Below are 19076 nucleotides of genomic sequence, written 5' to 3' on the forward strand. Positions count from 1 at the left end.
CCACTGCTGCTGTTTCATTGACTTGCTCTCCTGCAGCTATGTCATGATTTGTAAGACATGGACACCATCACGTGTTTCAAGAATTGACTTGAGCAGCTTCTGACGACATTTTCTCTCTACTTCGCCAGAAATTCATCTTTCTGAAACTGATGATTCCTCCTGACTCTTAACCATCCCACCTGGCACTGACTGGCTGCACGAGCAAGTTTTAAAACTGAACTGTTGCCACAGGAGAAGCTGAGCTTATGTATTTCAGTGTTTGTCATCTGTGCACATTATTACTTCTAAATGTCAGTCCTACCATCATATCTGTGTTGACAGCTTGGCAGTATCATTGTACAGTACAAGTAGGAGATGGTTTTCATCTGATATGAAGCTGAAAGAAGTGATCCCCAGGGGATAATCTATTATTTTTCTCAAAGCTAGTCCAATCTCTAGCATCAGCTGAGAAAGCAATCTCCAGGCGCAGTTAGAAAAAGTGTTGCTGATTTCTGAGTGTACAGGGCTGACCGAGGTAGCTTCTGTTAACATAAGAACTAGGAGCAGGAGTAGGCCATCTGGCCCCTTGAGCCTGCTCTGCCATTCAATTAGATCATGGCTGATCTTTTGTGGACTCAGCTTCACTTTCCGGCCCGAACACCATAACCCTTAATCCCTTTATTCTTCAAAAAACTATCTATCTTTACCTTAAAAACATGTAATGAAGGAGCCTCAACTGCTTCACTGGGCAAGGAATTCCATAGATTCACAACCCTTTGGGTGAAGAAGTTCCTCCTAAACTCAGTCCTAAATCTACTTCCCCTTATTTGAGGCTATGCCCCCTAGTTCTGCTGTCACCCGCCAGTGGAAACAACCTGCCCGCATCTATCCTATCTATTCCCTTCATAATTTTAAATGTTTCTATAAGATCCCCCCTCATCCTTCTAAATTCCAACGAGTACAGTCCCAGTCTACTCAACCTCTCCTCATAATCCAACCCCTTCAGCTCTGGGATTAACCTAGTGAATCTCCTCTGCACACCCTCCAGCGCCAGTACGTCCTTTCTCAAGTAAGGAGACCAAAACTGAACACAATACTCCAGGTGTGGTTAACTGTTAGTATAGAGAAATACAGCACAGAACAGGCCCTTCGGCCCACGATGTTGCACCGAACTTTTGTCCTAGGTTAATCATAGAATTTTGGACAATTTTTCATGGCCAATCCACCCAACCTGCACATCTTTGGACTGTGGGAGGAAACCGGAGTACCCGGAGGAAACCCACGCAGTCACGGGGAGGATGTGCAGACTCCACACAGACAGTGACCCAAGTCAAAATCGAACTTGGGACCCTGGAGCTGTGAAGCAATTGTGCTATCCACAATGCTACCATGCTGCCCTTAAGAAGTTAACCTACACTCCCTTATTCTACCCTAATCCAAGTACCTATCCAATAGCCGCTTGAAGGTCCATAAATTTTCCGACTCAACTACTACCACAGGCAGTGCATTCCATGCCCCCACTACTCTCTGGGTAAAGAACCTACCTCTGACATCCCCTCTATATCTTCCACCATTTATCTTAAATTTATGTCCCCTTGTAATGGTGTGTTCCACCCGGGGAAAAAGTCTCTGACTGTCTACTCTATCTATTCCCCTGATCATCTTATAAACCTCTATCAAGTCGCCCCTCATCCTTCTCCGTTCTAATGAGAAAAGGCCTAGCACCCTCAACCTTTCCTCGTATGACCTACTCTCCATTCCAGGCAACATCCTGGTAAATCTCCTTTGCACCTTTTCCAAAGCTTCCACATCCTTCCTAAAATGAGGTGACCAGAACTGCACACAGTACTCCAAATGTGGCCTGACCAAGGTTTTGTACAGCTGCATCATCACCTCACGGCTCTTAAATTCAATCCCTCTGCTAATGAACGCTAGCACACCATAGGCCTTCTTCACAGCTCTATCCACTTGAGTGGCAACTTTCAAAGAACTATGAACATAGACCCCAAGATCTCTCTGCTCCTCCACATTGCCAAGAACCCAAACATTAACCCTGTATTCCGCATTCAGATTTGTCCTTCCAAAATGGACAACCTCACACTTGTCAGGGTTAAACTCCATCTGCCACTTCTCAGCCCAGCTCTGCATCCTATCTATGTCTCTTTGAAGCCGACAACAGCCCTCCTCACTATCCACAACTCCACCAATCTTCGTATCATCTGCAAATTTACTGACCCACCCTTCAACTCCCTCATCCAAGTCGTTAATGAAAATCACAAACAGCAGAGGACCCAGAACTGATCCCTGCGGTACGCCACTGATAACTGGGCTCCAGGCTGAATATTTGCCATCCACCACAACTCTCTGTCTTCTATCGGTTAGCCAGTTTGTTATCCAACTGGCCAAATTTCCCACTATCCCATGCCTCCTTACTTTCTGCATAAGCCTACCATGGGGAACCTTATCAAATGCCTTACTAAAATCCATGTACACTACATCCACTGCTTACCTTCATCCACATGCTTGGTCACCTCCTCAAAGAATTCAATAAGACTTGTAAGGCAAGACCTACCCCTCACAAATCCGTGCTGACTATCCCTAATCAAGCAATGCCTTTCCAGATGCTCAGAAATCCTATCCCTCAGTACCCTTTCCATTACTTTGCCTACCACCGAAGTAAGACTAACTGGCCTGTAATTCCCAGGGTTATCCCTATTCCCTTTTTTGAACAGGGGCACGACATTCGCCACTCTCCAATCCTCTGGTACCACCCCTGTTGACAGCGAGGACGAAAAGATCATTGCCAACGGCTCTGCAATTTCATTTCTTGCTTCCCATAGAATCCTTGGATATATCCCGTCAGGCCCGGGGGACTTGTCTATCCTCAAGTTTTTCAAAACGCGCAACACATCTTCCTTCCTGACAAGTATCTCCTCAAGCTTATCAGTCTGCTTCACGCTGTCCTCTCCAACAATATGGCCCCTCTCGTTTGTAAATACTGAAGAAAAATACTTGTTCAAGACCTCTGCTATCTCTTCAGACTCAATACACAATCTCCCGCTACTGTCCTTAATCGGACCTACCCTCGCTCTAGTCATTCTCATATTTCTCACATATGTGTAAAAGGCCTTGGGGTTTTCCTTGATCCTACCCGCCAAAGATTTTTCATGCCCTCTCTTAGCTCTCCTAATCCCTTTCTTCAGTTCCCTCCTGGCTATCTTGTATCCCTCCAGCGTTCTGTCTGAACCTTGTTTCTTCAGCCTTACATAAGTCTCCTTCTTCCTCTTAACAAGACATTCAACCTCTCTTGTCAACCATGGTTCCCTCACTCGACCATCTCTTCCCTGCCTGACAGGGACATACATATCAAAGGCACGCAGTACCTGTTCCTTGAACAAGTTCCACATTTCACTTGTGTCCTTCCCTGACAGCCTATGTTCCCAACTTCTGCACTTCAATTCTTGTCTGACAGCATTGTATTTACCCTTCCCCCAATTATAAACCTTGCCCTGTTGCTCGCACCTATCCTTCTCCATTACTAAAGTGAAAGTCACAGAATTGTGGTCACTACCTCCAAAATGCTCCCCCACTAACAAATCTATCACCTGCCCTGGTTCATTACCAAGTACCAAATCCAATATGGCCTCCCCTCTGGTCAGACAATCTACATACTGTGTTAGAAAAGCTTCCTGGACACACTGCACAAACACTACCCCATCCAAACTATTTGATCTAAAGAGTTTGCACTCAATGTTTGGGAAGTTGAAGTCGCCCATGACTACTACCCTGTGACTTCTGCACCTTTCCAAAATCTGTTTCCCAATCTGTTCCTCCACATCTCTGCTGCTATTGGGGGGCCTATAGAAAACTCCCAACAAGGTGACTGCTCCTTTCCTATTTCTAACTTCAACCCATATTACCTCAGTAGGCAGATCCCCCTCGAACTGCCTTTCTGCAGCTGTTATACTATCTCTAATTAACAATGCCACCCCCCCCCCCCCCCCCCCACCTCTTTTACCATCCTCCCTAATCTTGTTGAAACATCTATAACCAGGGACCTCCAACAACCATTTCTGCCCCTCTTCTATCCAAGTTTCTGTGATGGCCACCACATCGTAGTCCCAAGTACAGATCCATGCCTTAAGTTCACCCACCTTATTCCTGATGCTTCTTGCATTAAAGTATACACACTTCAACCCATCTCCTTGCCTGCAAGTACTCTCCTTTGTCATTGTTACCTTCCCCACTGCATCACTACGTGCTTTGGCGTCCTGACTATCGTCTACCTTAGTTGCTGGACTACAGATCCGGTTCCCATTCCCCTGCCAAATTAGTTTAAACCCTCCCGAAGAGTACTAGAAAACCTCCCCCCCAGGATATTGGTGCCCCTCTGGTTCAGATGCAACCCGTCCTGCTTGTACAGGTCCCACCTTCCCCAGAATGTGCTCCAATTATCCAAATACCTGAAGCCCTCCCTCCTACACCATTCCTGCAGCCACGTGTTCAACTGCACTCTCTCCCTATTCCTAGCCTCGCTATCACGTGGCACCGGCAACAAACCAGAGATGACAACTCTGTCTGTCCTGGCCTTTAACTTCCAGCCTAACTCTCTAAACTTGTTTATTACCTCCACACCCTTTTTCCTACCTACATCGTTGGTACCAATGTGCACCACGACTTCTGGCTGCTCACCCTCCCCCTTCAGGATCCTGAAGACACGATCAGAGACATCCCTGGCCCTGGCACCCGGTAGGCAACATACCTTTCGGGAGTCTCGCTCGCGACCACAGAATCTCCTATCTATTCCCCTAACCATTGAATCTCCTATTACTATTGCTTTTCTATGCTCCCCCCTTCCCTTCTGAGCCCCAGAGCCAGACTCAGTGCCAGAGACCTGGCCGCTGGGGCCTTCCCCCGGTAGGTCATCCCCCCTCAACAGCATCCAAAACGGTATACTTGTTTTGAAGGGGAACGGCCACGAGGGATCCCTGCACTGTCTGCCTGTTAGTTTTCTTTCCCCTGACTGTAACCCAGCTACTCTTGTCCAGTACCTTTGGTGTGGCTACCTCCCTGTAACTCTTCTCTATAACCCCCTCTGCCTCCCGGATGATCCGAAGTTCATCCAGCTCCAGCTCCAGTACCTTAACACGGTCTCTGAGGAGCTGGAGTTGGGTGCACTTCCCGCAGGTGTAGTCAGCGGGGACACCAGTGGTATCCCTCACCACCCACATCCTACAAGAGGAGCATGCAACTGCCCTAGCCTCCATCCCCTCTTACTTTACAAAATTAGCTGCCCCGTGGACCAACTGGACCTCCGCCCTCCGACTTTACTTCCAGTCAGCTGTACTCTAAACTCCTGTCTCCCTTCACGCTCTTTGATAAATATAGGAAATGAAATGTAAGGAGCACCTTACTCCCTCCTCACCTAACTCCCTCAGTCACCAAACTCTCACTATAGCACTCAAATGCCACAAGCTCAGCACTCAGTGTTGTAACCCATATCTGGTCAATTTAAATCCGTGTCCTAGCACTGAATTACCTGTTTCCAGTGTTACGGGCGCTTGGTCAGCTCTCAACGATGGCTCAGAGACTGGACGAGATGCCATAACCTTTTTTATGTGTTAATTGATACATTCCAGGAGTAATATAAGAAATAGGGCTTGGTTATTTTAAAAACAAATTATATTAAAACAAAAGAAAAGAATATTTAAGCTTTTACTTCAGCTCTAACGCTGACAGATTTATATGCAGTTTCTTAACCTTAACATGCTAGTTCCTATTGAACATCACTTTAGCCAACCAATCCGCTCTCATGCCGCCTACACAGACAGGTCAAGGCAGTACTTGCATTTACAAAGCAAATTTTCTTCTGTTAGGGGCATTTGTTCAGAATCCTTTTTCAAAACCTGCTTCAGTGGCAACTTTCATGACCTCTCTGGTTGATTTCCACAGCCTTCTGCCTGTAACTGTAACACTAAAAGAGCCTTTCTTTGCTCTCTCTCTCTCTCTCTCAGCTCTGCCCAGAGACTCACTTTTCAATTTCCAGATTTGAACCTATTGTATTCTTGGCTGATGGCCCACTCCCGTTTATACAAAAGAACAGAGCTATGCAATTTATATGCAACAAAGCTTCCATTGATGGACAAATAGGTCATCAGACTCTATGATGGGCGGCTGGTTAAACAAGGTTGCCCATCTTTTCCCTCAGTCTGTTTATCCTTCAAATTGCCTGCAGCATCTTGGGACCCCATTTCTGGACCCAAGTTCCTAATATCTCCCTGTTATGACAACAACCCATCATATGCACATGATGGGACACAACAGGAGAAACCATGGTAGCTAATTTTGCGCCTAGCAAATTCCCACAAATTGATGTGATAATGATGATGAAATCCGTTTTGTGTAGTTGAATGCGAGATAAATACTGTCTAAGATAACTCTTCAAAATAATGCTCCTTTGGTGATACCACATAGAATCCATACAATACAGAAGAAGGCCATTCAGCCCATTGAGTCTCACCAACCCTCTCTGAAACTGCACCCCACCTAGGCCCAATCCCCCATCCTATCCACTTACCCTCACCTAGGGGCAATTTAGCATAGCCAATCCATATAACCAGCACATCTTCGGACTGTGGGGGGAAACCGGAGCACCCAGACGAAACCCACGGGAAGAGAGTGCAAACTCCACACATACAGTCAGACGAGGTCAGAATCAAACTGGGGTGTCTGATGTGAGGCAGCAGTGCTAACCACTGCCAACATTATACAGTTTTGATTTCCTTACTTAAGAAAGGATGTAAATGTTTTAGAATCAGTTGAGAATATTATGATCGAATCCCTACAATGCAGAAGGGGAGGCTATTCGGGGCATCAAGTCTGCACTGACCCTCTGAAAGAGTCCCCCCCACCTGGACCCCATGCCTGTAACCCCACCTAATTGTTGGACACCAAGGGGAAATTTAAGCATGGTCAGTTCACCTAACCTGCACATCTTTGGCTTGTGGCAGGAAGCTCCGGAACACCTGAATGAAACCCACACAGACACTTTGGCCCACAGGGGACACAGTTTAAAAGTAAAGGGTCTCCCATTTAAGATGGGACAGTGGAAGAAATGTTTTCTCGTGTGGGGTTCTGAATCTTGGAGCGTTCTTCCCCGGAGAGCGGAGTAGGCGGGATCATTTAATATTTTTAAGGCAGAGGTAGGTAGATTCTTGAATAACATGGGAGTCAAAAGGTCAGTATGGGGAAGCAGAATGTGAAGTTGAGACCACAATCATAACATCTAAGATCTTATTGAATGGCCTAGCAGGTTCGAGGGGCTTAACGACCTAATCCTGCTTCTAATTCATATGTTCATCTATCTGGGCAGGCAGGTAGAGCCACAGTTTAACGCAATCGAACGTCGGCCTTGATTTTGTGCTTAAATCCTGGAGTGAGGTTTAAAGCTGAAACTTTGTGTCTCAAAAGGTGTGAGTGCTACTGACTTGAGCACAACAGACATTCCGTTAGACACCGCAAATAGGCACTGGTCGTCTTACCAAGTACTCTATCTCAGGAGTTTGTTTACACGTGGCTCATTGGCATAAATCACTGACAATTCCTGCAGTTTGATGAGGCTCTGACTTACTTACCATAGCATCTGGATTGTGGGGGGGGGGGGGGGGGGGGGGGGGGGGGGGAAACAGTCATGTTGGCTGGCCGAACAGTTTCATCTGCACTCTCGACATCAGGGTGTATTACTTGAACTGTTTAATATTCGTATTGTAGTTATGCTGTTAACATTGCTCGATGTCCACAAGTGCACTACTGTCTTCAGTCAATTATCAAGACTACAGGACTGTTCCATTTGTAGAAAGTAATGTTTGTTTCAATAGTCAATGTGATCACGCTATGCAAAGGCAAAATAAAACCAGATGGATGACTTGGCATTGACGTAGGCATCTGATTCTGACATGAAAAAGGTCTGCTGAGCCCAGCTCAACTGTGAAAGAGAAACCTACTTGAGCTCACCCTCATCAGTCTACCTGTTCCTTGTTATCTATCCCTCACCCTCCTGACTTGTATCTTGTAGATGGTGGACAGGCTTTGGGGAATCAGGGGGTGAGTCACTTGACACAGAGTTACCAGCCTCTTCAGCTCTTGTAGCTATAATATTTATTCCAGTTAAGTTTCTGATCAATGCTAAGCACCAGGATGTTGGTGGGAGATTCAATGATGATAGTGGTGTTGAATGTCAGGAGATGATGGTTAGATTTTCCCTTGTTGGAGTTGATCAATGCTCACAATTGAATTCCAACAAAAGGAATTGACTCAGCTCTCAGTCCAAATGTCAGCAGATATACCCCCACCTTCTGGAGATTGTGCAGTTACTTTACTGGCCCACCCAACATTGAGTAGACACCAGACCCTGTTGTTACATGAGCAGGGTTTAAGATCTGACACTGCAAGAGAAGTAGTTTCATACATTTCAGTGAATTTGTCAGCTATATAGATTGTCTCTGATCATAAACATCAGTCTGATCATCTCACAGGTGTCGACAGCTTGGTATCATTGTACAACGCATATAGGAAATGATTTTTATCATCTGATATGAAGCAAGTGCAATCTGAGTGATGCTGATGGTTATTTTTCTCAAAGCTAGTCCAGTCTTTAGCATCAGCTGCAAAAACAGTCTCCAGGGACAATCAGGAAAAAGAATTGCTGATTTTAAAGTGTGCAATGCTGCCTGAGGATGCTGTTCATTTTAATAACACATATCCAGCTATATTTGTCAATGTCAAATTGAGTATCTAGTTCTGCAGATCCTGTTTATTGACCCTTGGAAATAGGGAAGGCGAAGTCAGGATGAGAAACGATTGTACTAGTGCCCTATCACTTCATTCCCCCATGACAAATTCTGCATTTTCTGATGAGTTTACATGAGGTTGAGCATTGAGCCCTCTAGAGTATAGTTAAAGCCATGTGTTTTTCTTTAATCGTATCAAAGTTTTATTAATGAACTAAACATACTAAACATCTGAGATGCAAGAGCCAGTGCTGAACTCCATGCCATCTGTACAGGCACCCAACAGGAGAAAGCCACATGATGTGATCATGACACAGATGACATGCCCATGCAGAAAACATGTGGCTCACCTTTCACCTCACAGACAACGCGGTTTCAAATCTCTGCCCGCACACTCCTGGCAAACGTCCAAACAATCGAAAACGAGCTGGATGAGCTCAATGCTAGACTCACCTCTCGGAGGGAGATAAGAGACTGCTGTGTGCTCTGTTTCACAGAGGCATGATTCATCCCTGCCTCACCAGACTGTGCCATATAACCTGATGGCTTCTCAATACACCAGATGGACCGCACGGCATCAGCGGGCAAAGCGAAGGGTGGAGGGGTTTGCCTCCTCGTCAACTCCTAGTGCTCAGATGTGGTGACCCTGGCGAATTACTGCTCCCCGGACCTGCAATACCTGACTGAAGTTTCACCCGTACTACCGTCCACGGGAGTTCACCATCATCATGGCAGTCCACATCCCACCCCAGGCTGAACTGAAGAAGGCACTTGACGAATTTTACACTGCTATAGATAACAATGAAAAAGAATACCCGGAGGCCTTGTTCATCATGGCCAGGGACTTCAACCAGCCCAACCTCAAGAGTGTACTGCCAAAATTCCACCAACACATCTCTTGTCCCACCAGGGGCGCCAACGTTCTTGACCACTGCTACACAAAAATCAAGGGCGCCTACCGATCCATCCCCTGACCGCACATCGGAAAATCGGATCATTCGGAGAGGTGACTTAATAGAGACATATAAGATAGTCAGAGGGTTAGATAGGGTGGACAGTGAGAGTCTTTTTCCTCGGATGGTGATGACCAACACGAGGGGACATAGCTTTAAATTGAGGGGTGATAGATATAGGACAGATATCAGAGGCAGTTTCTTTACTCAGAGAGTAGTAGGGGTGTGGAACGCCCTGCCTGCAACAGTAGTAGACTCGCCAACTTTAAGGGCATTTAAGTGGTCACTGGATAGACATATGGATGAAAGTGGAATAGTGTAGGTCAGATAGGCTTCAGATGGTTTCACAGGTCGGCGCAACATCGAGGGCCGAAGGGCCCGTACTGCGCTGTAGTGTTCTATGTTCTATGTATTAGATAGTGCTCCTTCTCCCGGCATACAAGTAGAAACTTAAGCGGGAGAATCAGTTAAGAATGTCGTGCAGTGCTGGTCCGAGGCAGCAGAAGAGCTCTTACGTGAGTGCTTGGAGTGGTCCATATTCAAGAACTCAGCGACCAACCTGAACGAGTATGCCACCACCGTCGGAGACTTCATCAGCAAGTGTGTAGAAGACTGCATGATAAAGAAGGTAGTATGTACGTTCCCCAATCGGAAACCATGGTTAATCGGGAGATTCACTCCCTGCCAAAGGCCAGGTCTGAGGTGTTCAAGACAGGTGACCCTGACCTATACAAGGTCCCTATACAAGAAATCCAGGTATGACCTCCGCAAAGTCACCAGGGATGCCAAGAGACAATACCAGACTAAGTTAGAGTCACAGACTAACGTCACAGACTCTCGTCGGTTGTGGCAAGGCTTAAACACCAGAACGGGCTACAAAGCAAAGCCGAGTAGAATCTCCGGGAGCAGCGCACCCCTCCCCGAACTCGATACATTCTATGCCTAGTTCGAGCAGGAAACCATCAAAACCTGGACTGCGAGGAAGAAATTGTGACAAAGCATCTCCCAAAAGACATTTCAGAATGAGCAAGGTGGAAAGTCAATCCTGGGACTCTGCCAACTAGGCAAGTCAATGTAAGGGAAGTGCTGTCCTACGATTGAACATTGTGTACACATGTCACCCGCTGTCCCTGTGTTATGGGTAGAGTCTCATTGTGATAATTCTCTGTTCAGAGGCCCAATGTTGCTTGTGTTTGGCCTATAAACCAAAATGAGGTCTATTGCCATTGGAGGATACAGCATAGTATTTGAGTTGATTGGATTTCTACTTGGACCTATACATGTGTTTATTCCTCGATCAACATCAGTAAAACATCAGTAACAACTAGTTTCCTCCTACAGTCCAAAGATGTGCAGGTTGGATGGATTGGCCATCTTAAATTGCCACTTAGTATCCAAACATTCAGGTGGGGTTACTGGGTTACGGGAATAGGGTGGGGTTGTGGGCCTGGGTAGGGTACTCTTTCCAAGGGTCATTACAGACTTGGGCCTTCTGCACTTTTGGAATTCTTTGATTCTATTCTATGATTCTAAAACATTATCTGATCATTGCAGGAACTAGCTGTGCCGAGATTGACTGCCCCATTTCCAACATAATAATGGTAGTTACATTTCAAATGTACATTATTGACTGTAAAGCACATAGGAAAGTTTGCGATTGTGAAAGTTGCCAATTGAATTTAGTTTCCTTCATTGATGCATCGGCATCCATTGCATGATATAGGCCATAACTTCCCAGCTCCAGGGCAGGATATTTGAGAGACACGGTACCCCAAAGATGTGCTGGGAAACCCTCTTTCCCCCCCCCCCATTCCCTGCTTGGACTTCTGCCAACCCCCTGAATCCCCAGGGAACTCCCCCATAAACCTCCAAACACCATGGGAACTCCACACCCCCGCAGAACTTTTTTCCTCTCACCCCACCTCGGGGGGACTTCACCCCCAACCCCGACTGCCCACCCACATGAGACCCCTCTCCACCACCCTCACCCACCAGTCCAGCTGTTGGCCTTCATGACCCTCTGCTGACCAGTCTTTCCGCGCCCTGTCATACATAATATAATATAATAATCTTTATTGTCACAAGTAGGCTTACATTAACACTGCAATGAAATTACTGTGAAAAGCTCCTAGTCGCCACATTCCCGCACCTTTTCATCTACACAGAGGGAGAATTTGGAATGTCCAATTCACCTAACAGCACGTCTTTTGGGACTTATTAGAGGAAACGGGAGCTCCCATGGAAACCCACGTAGACACAGGGCGAATGTGCAGACTCCGCACAGACAGTGACCCAAGCCGGGAATCAAACTTGGGACCCTGAAATGAAATGAAAATCGCTTATTGTCACAAGTAGGCTTCAATTAAGTTACTGTGACAAGCCCCTAGTCGCCACATTCCGGCGCCTGTTCGGGGAAGCTGGTACGGGAATTGAACCATGCTGCTGGACTGCCTTGGTCTGCTTTAAAAGCCAGCGATTTAGCCCAGTTTGTTAAACCAGGTCCTGGATCTGTGGAGCAACAATGCTAATCACTGTGCTACCGTGCCGCCCACATAACTGACAACCTCTCCCGACAAATCTCCCAACCAGCTCCACCTCCTCTCCTCCATCTTTTAATGTTTGTTTTTAGTAACCTATCACAAATTTAGTTGCTTTAGTGCTGTTGGCTTTTTAAAACAAATCTGAACATTGTCGCGGAAATTAACTTAATCATAAAAGATGCAACACAAGGAGCAAACAGAGCACATACCTGGCATTTAACTGTCAGTGGGCATATCTACACCACATGGACTGCTGCAGTTCAAGAAAGCAGCTCAGCGTCACCTCAAGGACATTGAAAGATTTAGGATCCTGAGGGGACTTAACAGGGTAGATGGTTAGAGGATGTTTCCCCTTGTAGGAGAGACTACAACTAGGAGAAACGGTACGGTAGCACAGTGGGTTAGCACTTTTGCTTCACAGTGCCAGCGTCCCAGGTTTGATTCTGGCTAGGGTCACTGTCTGTGCGGAGTCTGCACTTTCTCCCCGTGTCTGCGTGGGTTTGCTACGGGTGCTCCGGTTTCATCCCACAAGTGCCGGAAGACGTGCTTGTTAGGTGAATTGGACATTCTGAATTTTCCCTCAGTGTACCCGGAGCGTGGTGACTAGGGGCTTTTCACAGTAACTTCAGTGCAGTGTTAATGGAAGCCTACTTGTGACAATAATAAAGATTATTATTATTATTTCCATGTTAAGAGTGAGACGAGGAGACATTTTTCTCTCTTGAGGGTCATTAGTCTGTGGAATTCTCTTCTACAAAGAGCAGTGATGGCTGGTTCATTGAATATATTCAAGGCTGAGACATAGATACTTGATCAACAAGGAGGCCCAAAGGATTATGATGGACAGAAGGAAAGTGGGGTTGAAGCCACAATCAGAGCAGCCATGATTCTATTGAATGGTGGAACAGATTCGAGGGGCCGAATGGCCTATTCCTGCTCTTAAAATTTGTGTTCCTGTGACAAATAGGGATGGCCAACAAATGCTGGCAGAGCCAACAATACCCATAAATTGCCAAAGAAGGAAAAAAAGTTGTTTTTCTGATTTCTCCAAGTATGTAGTATATTTTAATCCAATCACATTAAGCAATCTCCGTTTTCATCTTACTTTATCATTGGGTTTTATGTTTCATTGCCGTCTGAGTCATTAACATGAGATTTCACTGAGTTTGTATCTACACTGAGAACTAGTAAAGAACTATATTTAAATATATCTAGGGGAATAAAGACAGAGTGGAAGTACAAGTACTAATAATGCCAGATGTGGGATAGGAACTCCTAGATTGTTGGGCAATCTTTATAAAAGGCTTTGATTAATTTACTTTCATAGATGCTGTTTGTGTGGAAGTGTCTGCGTATGAGTGTGGGTGTGTATTGGACATATATTTACACACATATATATGCAAGATGCTCTTTGTGTGATAAAATGCTTCTGGGTTTCATTCCTGAATTGTTTAGCTCTAACTTCAAGATGGTTCCTAATTGTTCTAATTCCTCACCAGAGGGTGAAGATGATATAATTAATGGGAAGAATCTGTAGTTGTGGTTAGTTTCTGGAATCTGAACAATAGTTTTTACAGAAGGCTGTAAGATTCAGCATTAATCTGACAGACCGGGTTCTTCTGCAAGCTGTTTACTGAAAGGATCTTTCTCTCTTCAAGCAGTCTTTTAAAATAACTCTTTATCCAGAGGCTGGCAAGTAATCCTGTGTTTGCTAATTTTATTTAAAAGTGTTTTTTGACCTGTTATGGGTTTTGTTTGATTGGAGATAAAGGAGGTATCAGTGAGGAGTTACAGTTTCCTTTCATTGTTAAGCATTGTGTTACGACACCTGGGCTGTGCTCAGTCGATTCCAGCCCTGGAGTCCCAACAAGTGAATTAATCAATAATCCATATAAAAATTCTGGAAATCTTTGGCCCTTGGCTGCCCAATAATTTACACTCACCAGGTTTGTAAGTTGAAACACAATTACTGCTTATTTATGACCGAAGTAAAGATGAAATTTGCAAGAAATCCTACTACCTCCCTTCAACTGTCCCATCTTCTATCCCTATCCACAGAAGACAAACAAAAACAGAGGAGTGGAAAGGGCTAAAAATAAGGATTATGGTAGAAAGGATAACAGGCCTTGCTTTTGATGTTGAATTATTTGCAGCAGGCTGTCCTGTCAGCACGCTGATTGATCAAAGCCACCGGAGTACAGTTGGTGATGGTCTTCTTGCAAAAACATTTATTCAGTACTCACGGGCAGTAGGATTTCTTCTGGAGAGACATGTTAGCCTTTATTAAACTGGGCCTTCAACTCAGAGTCTACTTCTCTCTTAAGACTCTTTGTCTTGCACCAAACCCAGCTTCCTGTCTGAGTTTTAACCTCAAACCTTTGCAGTTTCAATAAAATGACATCCAGCCTTACTAGGGAGAGAGAAGAGTTCTTACACTGGATTTTTAGAGGGAATTCATCAAATCATTGAGAGAGAGAGCTGGTATTCCTCCATCAAGCTTACAGAATGAAAAGTGAAGGAAGAAAACCAGTCTTGTGACTCAAAAGCACCTCAAAGGAAAAATATCCAATCACTACCTGTTGCTAAGCAGAATATATCCTTTTAGGCTCATTCATTGCCCCGCCCCCCAGCTGTCAATCAAATTGAGTCAACACTGATGCCAGCCAATCTGCAAACACCAGCCTAAAACTGCACAGTCTTCTGGAAACTGCATGTTTGAATTAAAGGCTGTTTCTTTAAGAACTGCTTTGCCTTAAAGTCACAGGTCAATCTCCAAACCAGCCCAGGCTTCGGCTCAAATTAAAGACACGGGTCCATTAATCATCCTTGGATCAAAATGTCATTAGCAAAAGGAAATAGGCAGGAAAAAGTAGGACCCTTGCAATTGTTTAACTAGTAATTGTAAACTATACTCCTGTGGTGTTTGTTTAGTTTAATGTTGTGTTAATAATAAAGTTTGTTTTAATATGCCATATCCCTACTTGTGAGTGGGATCACTCCTAGAGTGAAGTATTCTTTCCTCACAGTTTACAAATTTATACAAAGGAATTGGGGTTCCAGTCTAGTATCATAGCAAAGGTTGGGATCTGGGATTGTAATACATCTGTAAAGATGGATATACAACCCTCTAATCCGGTGTTTTACAAACTTTTTTTCCAGGGACCCATTTTTACCAACCGGCTGACATTCGGGACCCACACCGGCTGACCTTTGTGACTCACGTCAGCCGACATTTGTGACCTTCACAGTCTGAACTTCACGACCCACCATGTTTGCTTACGTTTAATGCGACATGTGAGCCTGCTTGGTTCTCATAATCGCACTTGCTTTGTTATTCAATGTTACTTTCTGAGCAGGTGACGTGGTGACACAGTGGTTAGCACTACTGCATCACCACCATGGATCTGGGTTAGATCCTGGCCCCGGGTCACTGTCCGTGTGGAGTTTGCACATTCTCCCCGTGTCTGCGAGAGTCTCACCCTCACAACCCAAAGATGTGCAGTGTAGGTGGATTGGCCATGCTAAATTGCCCCTTAATTGGAAAAAATAATTGGGTACTCTAAAATTATTTTTAAAATATTACATTTCTGTATGGGTTGTTCATCAGTGGTCCTGGATCTCACACCAATACTGCTTTATCCTGCCATGGACTTTCCTGCGAAGCTCTCTCCAGCAGATTCAGTTCTAAGATCCTGGCCTGTTGGTGTCCATGGCCCTCCTTTGTCTAAAAAAATAAATCATGTTCACCTGGTCCATCTCAGACACTTCCCTTCTCTAACTTGATCTTTCTGTCTCCATTTTAGGCATTAGACTATCCACTACACGCTCACTGACTCCCACAACTATCTGAACTATAGCTCTTCACACCCTATACCCTGTAAGGACTCCATCCCTTTCTCTCAACTCCTTCGCTTCCGTCGCATTTGTTCCGACGATGCCACTTTCCAAAATGCTGCTTTGAAAATGTGTTCCTTCCTCAACCGTGATTTCCCACCTACAGTTGTGGATAGGGCTCTCAACAATGTGCGGTCCATCTCCTGTGCCACTACCCTTGCCCCCTCCCCATCCTCCCAGAACAAGGATAGAGTCCCCCTCATTCTCGCATTTCACCCGACCAGCCTCCGTATGCAAAGCATAATCCTCCGTCATTTTCGGCAACTCCAGCGTGATGCCACCACCAAACACATCTTCCCTTCACTCCCTCTGTCAGCATTCTGCAGAGACCGTTCCCTCTGAGATAATCTAGTCCACTCTTCCACCATACCCAGTACCTCTCCCATCACCTATGGTACCTTCCCATGCAATTGCAGAAGGTGTAACATCTGCCCCATTACCTCTTCCATGCTTAACATCCCAGGCCCAAAACACTCATTCCAGGTTAAGCGGCGTTTCACTTGCATCTCTTTCAATCTGGTCTGTTGCTTTCGCTGCTCCCAATGTGGCCTCCTCAATATCTGAGAGACCAAACGCAGACTGGGTGATCGCTTTGCTGAGCATCTTCGATCTGTGTGCATTCAGAACCTTGACCTTCCCGTTGCTTGCCATTTTAACACAAGACCCTGCTCCTATGCCCATATTATTATTACTATAATTATTTTTATAATTATTATATTATGTCTGTCCTTGGCCTGCTGCAATGTTCCAGTGATGCTCAATGCAAACTGGAGAAACAACATCTCATCTTCTGGTTAGGCACACTGCCTTCCAGTCTCAACATCGAATTCAACAACTTCAGATGTTCAGCTCTACCCCATCTCAACCCATTTGTTTTCATCCCATTTAATTTTAACTGTCTTTTATAATTTATTTCTTTATATATATTTCACTCCCCACCCCTGTGTCTTATCCACCTTTCCTTGCCCTTCCTCCCCTTTGCTTCCTCCTTCCCCTCTGCCCACAACTACATCTGTCACAGTTTACCCTCTGATGTTAGTTTCTCTGCTGTTTGGCCTTTCACATCTTTTGTCCTCTCTGGGCACTGCCATTAGCACTCTTTCCCATTGGTTTCTGCGGCTATTAGCACCCTGTTTCCCTAGGTTTCTGTGGTTATGACTCATCTTTCATTCTCTCACTCCACAGTATAAATATTTCCTACTTTCTCTGTCTTCTAGTCTTGACAAAGGGTCATCTGGACTCGAAACGTTCGCTCTTTCTCTCCCTAGAGATGTTGCTAGACCTGCTGAAAATTTCCAGCATTTTCTCATTGGTTCAAGATCCATCTTCAGTTCTTCACACAGCTTGTTTGTTTGCTGACAGCTACAAAGCAGAGGAAGCTCTCCCCAGTAATTATGTGCCCAGTGTACCTGATGTCAGCGTACCAGGTGTGTGGCCTGCTCTCTGCCGCCGCTTCTGGTGGCAAGAAGCTCCTGGGATAGCTCGCTGACTGACATACGGAGGAAGCAGTCTGCCCTGCTGGGCTCCGGGTCTGCATACTGCTACATCTGGCTGAGGGGGCACACATGTGCAGGATGGCTGGCATTTTTCAAAGCTGGTCGCAGCCGGCATTTATAAAGCCTGTCGCGACCGTTGGCCACTTCTTCTTATAATTGGGAACATCGTGACCAATCGCTCCCCGACCCGTCTGACACCCGCCTGCAACCCACCCATGGATCGTGACCCTGAGTTTGAAAATGTTCCAATCCTTCAATAGCAGCAAAATACTGTAGATGCTAGAGATCTGAAATACAAAGTGCTGGAAAAGTCAGCAGGTCATAGAGGCCAACAGCACAGAGAAGGCCCTTTGGCCCATCATGTCTGCACTGGTAAATAAACAACATCTAAATATTCTAATCCCATTTTCCAGCACTTGGCCCAAAACCTTACCTTGGCATCGCAATTGCACATTGAAATATTTCTAAAATGTTATGGGGGTCTCTGCCTCCATCACCTTTTCAGGCAATGAGTTCCAGGCTCTTGCCACCCTCTGGGTGTAAAGGTTTTTCCTCACATACCCTCTAACCCTCCTGCCCCTTGCCTTAAATCAATCCCCCTGGTTATTGATCCCTCCACCAAGGGGAAATGTTTCTTCCTGTCTACTCTATACCCCTCATAATTATATCCATCTCAATCATGTCCTCCCTCAGTCTCCCTTGCTCCAAGGAAAACAACCCCAGTCTATCCAATCTCTCTTCATAGCTAAAACTCTCCAGCTCATTTTCATTTTTTTTTCCATTTTTCTCAGGCAACATCCTGGTAAATCTCCTCTGCACCCTTTGTGCTATCACATCCCTCCTTTAATGTGGATTCCAGAACTGCACATAGGACTCTAGCTGTGGCCTAATCAACATTTCACACAGTTCCAGCATAACCTCCCTGCTCCCAAAATCTATCCCTTGGCTCATAAAGGCAAGTATACCATATGCCTTCTTCACCACCTTATCCGCCTGCCCTGCTACCTTAGGGACTGACGTACGTGCACACCAAGATCCCTCTGATCCTTGGTGCTACCCAGGCTCCTGTATCATGTATTCCCTTGCCTCGTTTGTCCTGCCCAAATGCATCCCATCGCTCTTATTGGATTGAATTCCATTTCCCACTGATCAGCCCATCTGACCACCCGTTCTGTATCTTCCTGTAATCTAAGGCTATCCTCCTCACTATTTACCACCCTGCCAATTTTTGTATCATCAGCAAACTTACTGATCAACCCTCTTACATTCATGTCTGAATCATTTATACAGGCAGCAACGGCCCAACACTTATCCTTGCGGGACCCCACTGGACACAGGTTTCCAGTCAGAAAAACACCCCTTGACCATCGCCCTCTGCTTCCTGCCACTCAGCCAATTCTGGATCCAATTTGCCAAATTTCCTTG

Source organism: Scyliorhinus canicula, chromosome 11 (genome assembly GCF_902713615.1).
Source record: "Scyliorhinus canicula chromosome 11, sScyCan1.1, whole genome shotgun sequence".
NCBI classification, from domain to species: domain Eukaryota; kingdom Metazoa; phylum Chordata; class Chondrichthyes; order Carcharhiniformes; family Scyliorhinidae; genus Scyliorhinus; species Scyliorhinus canicula.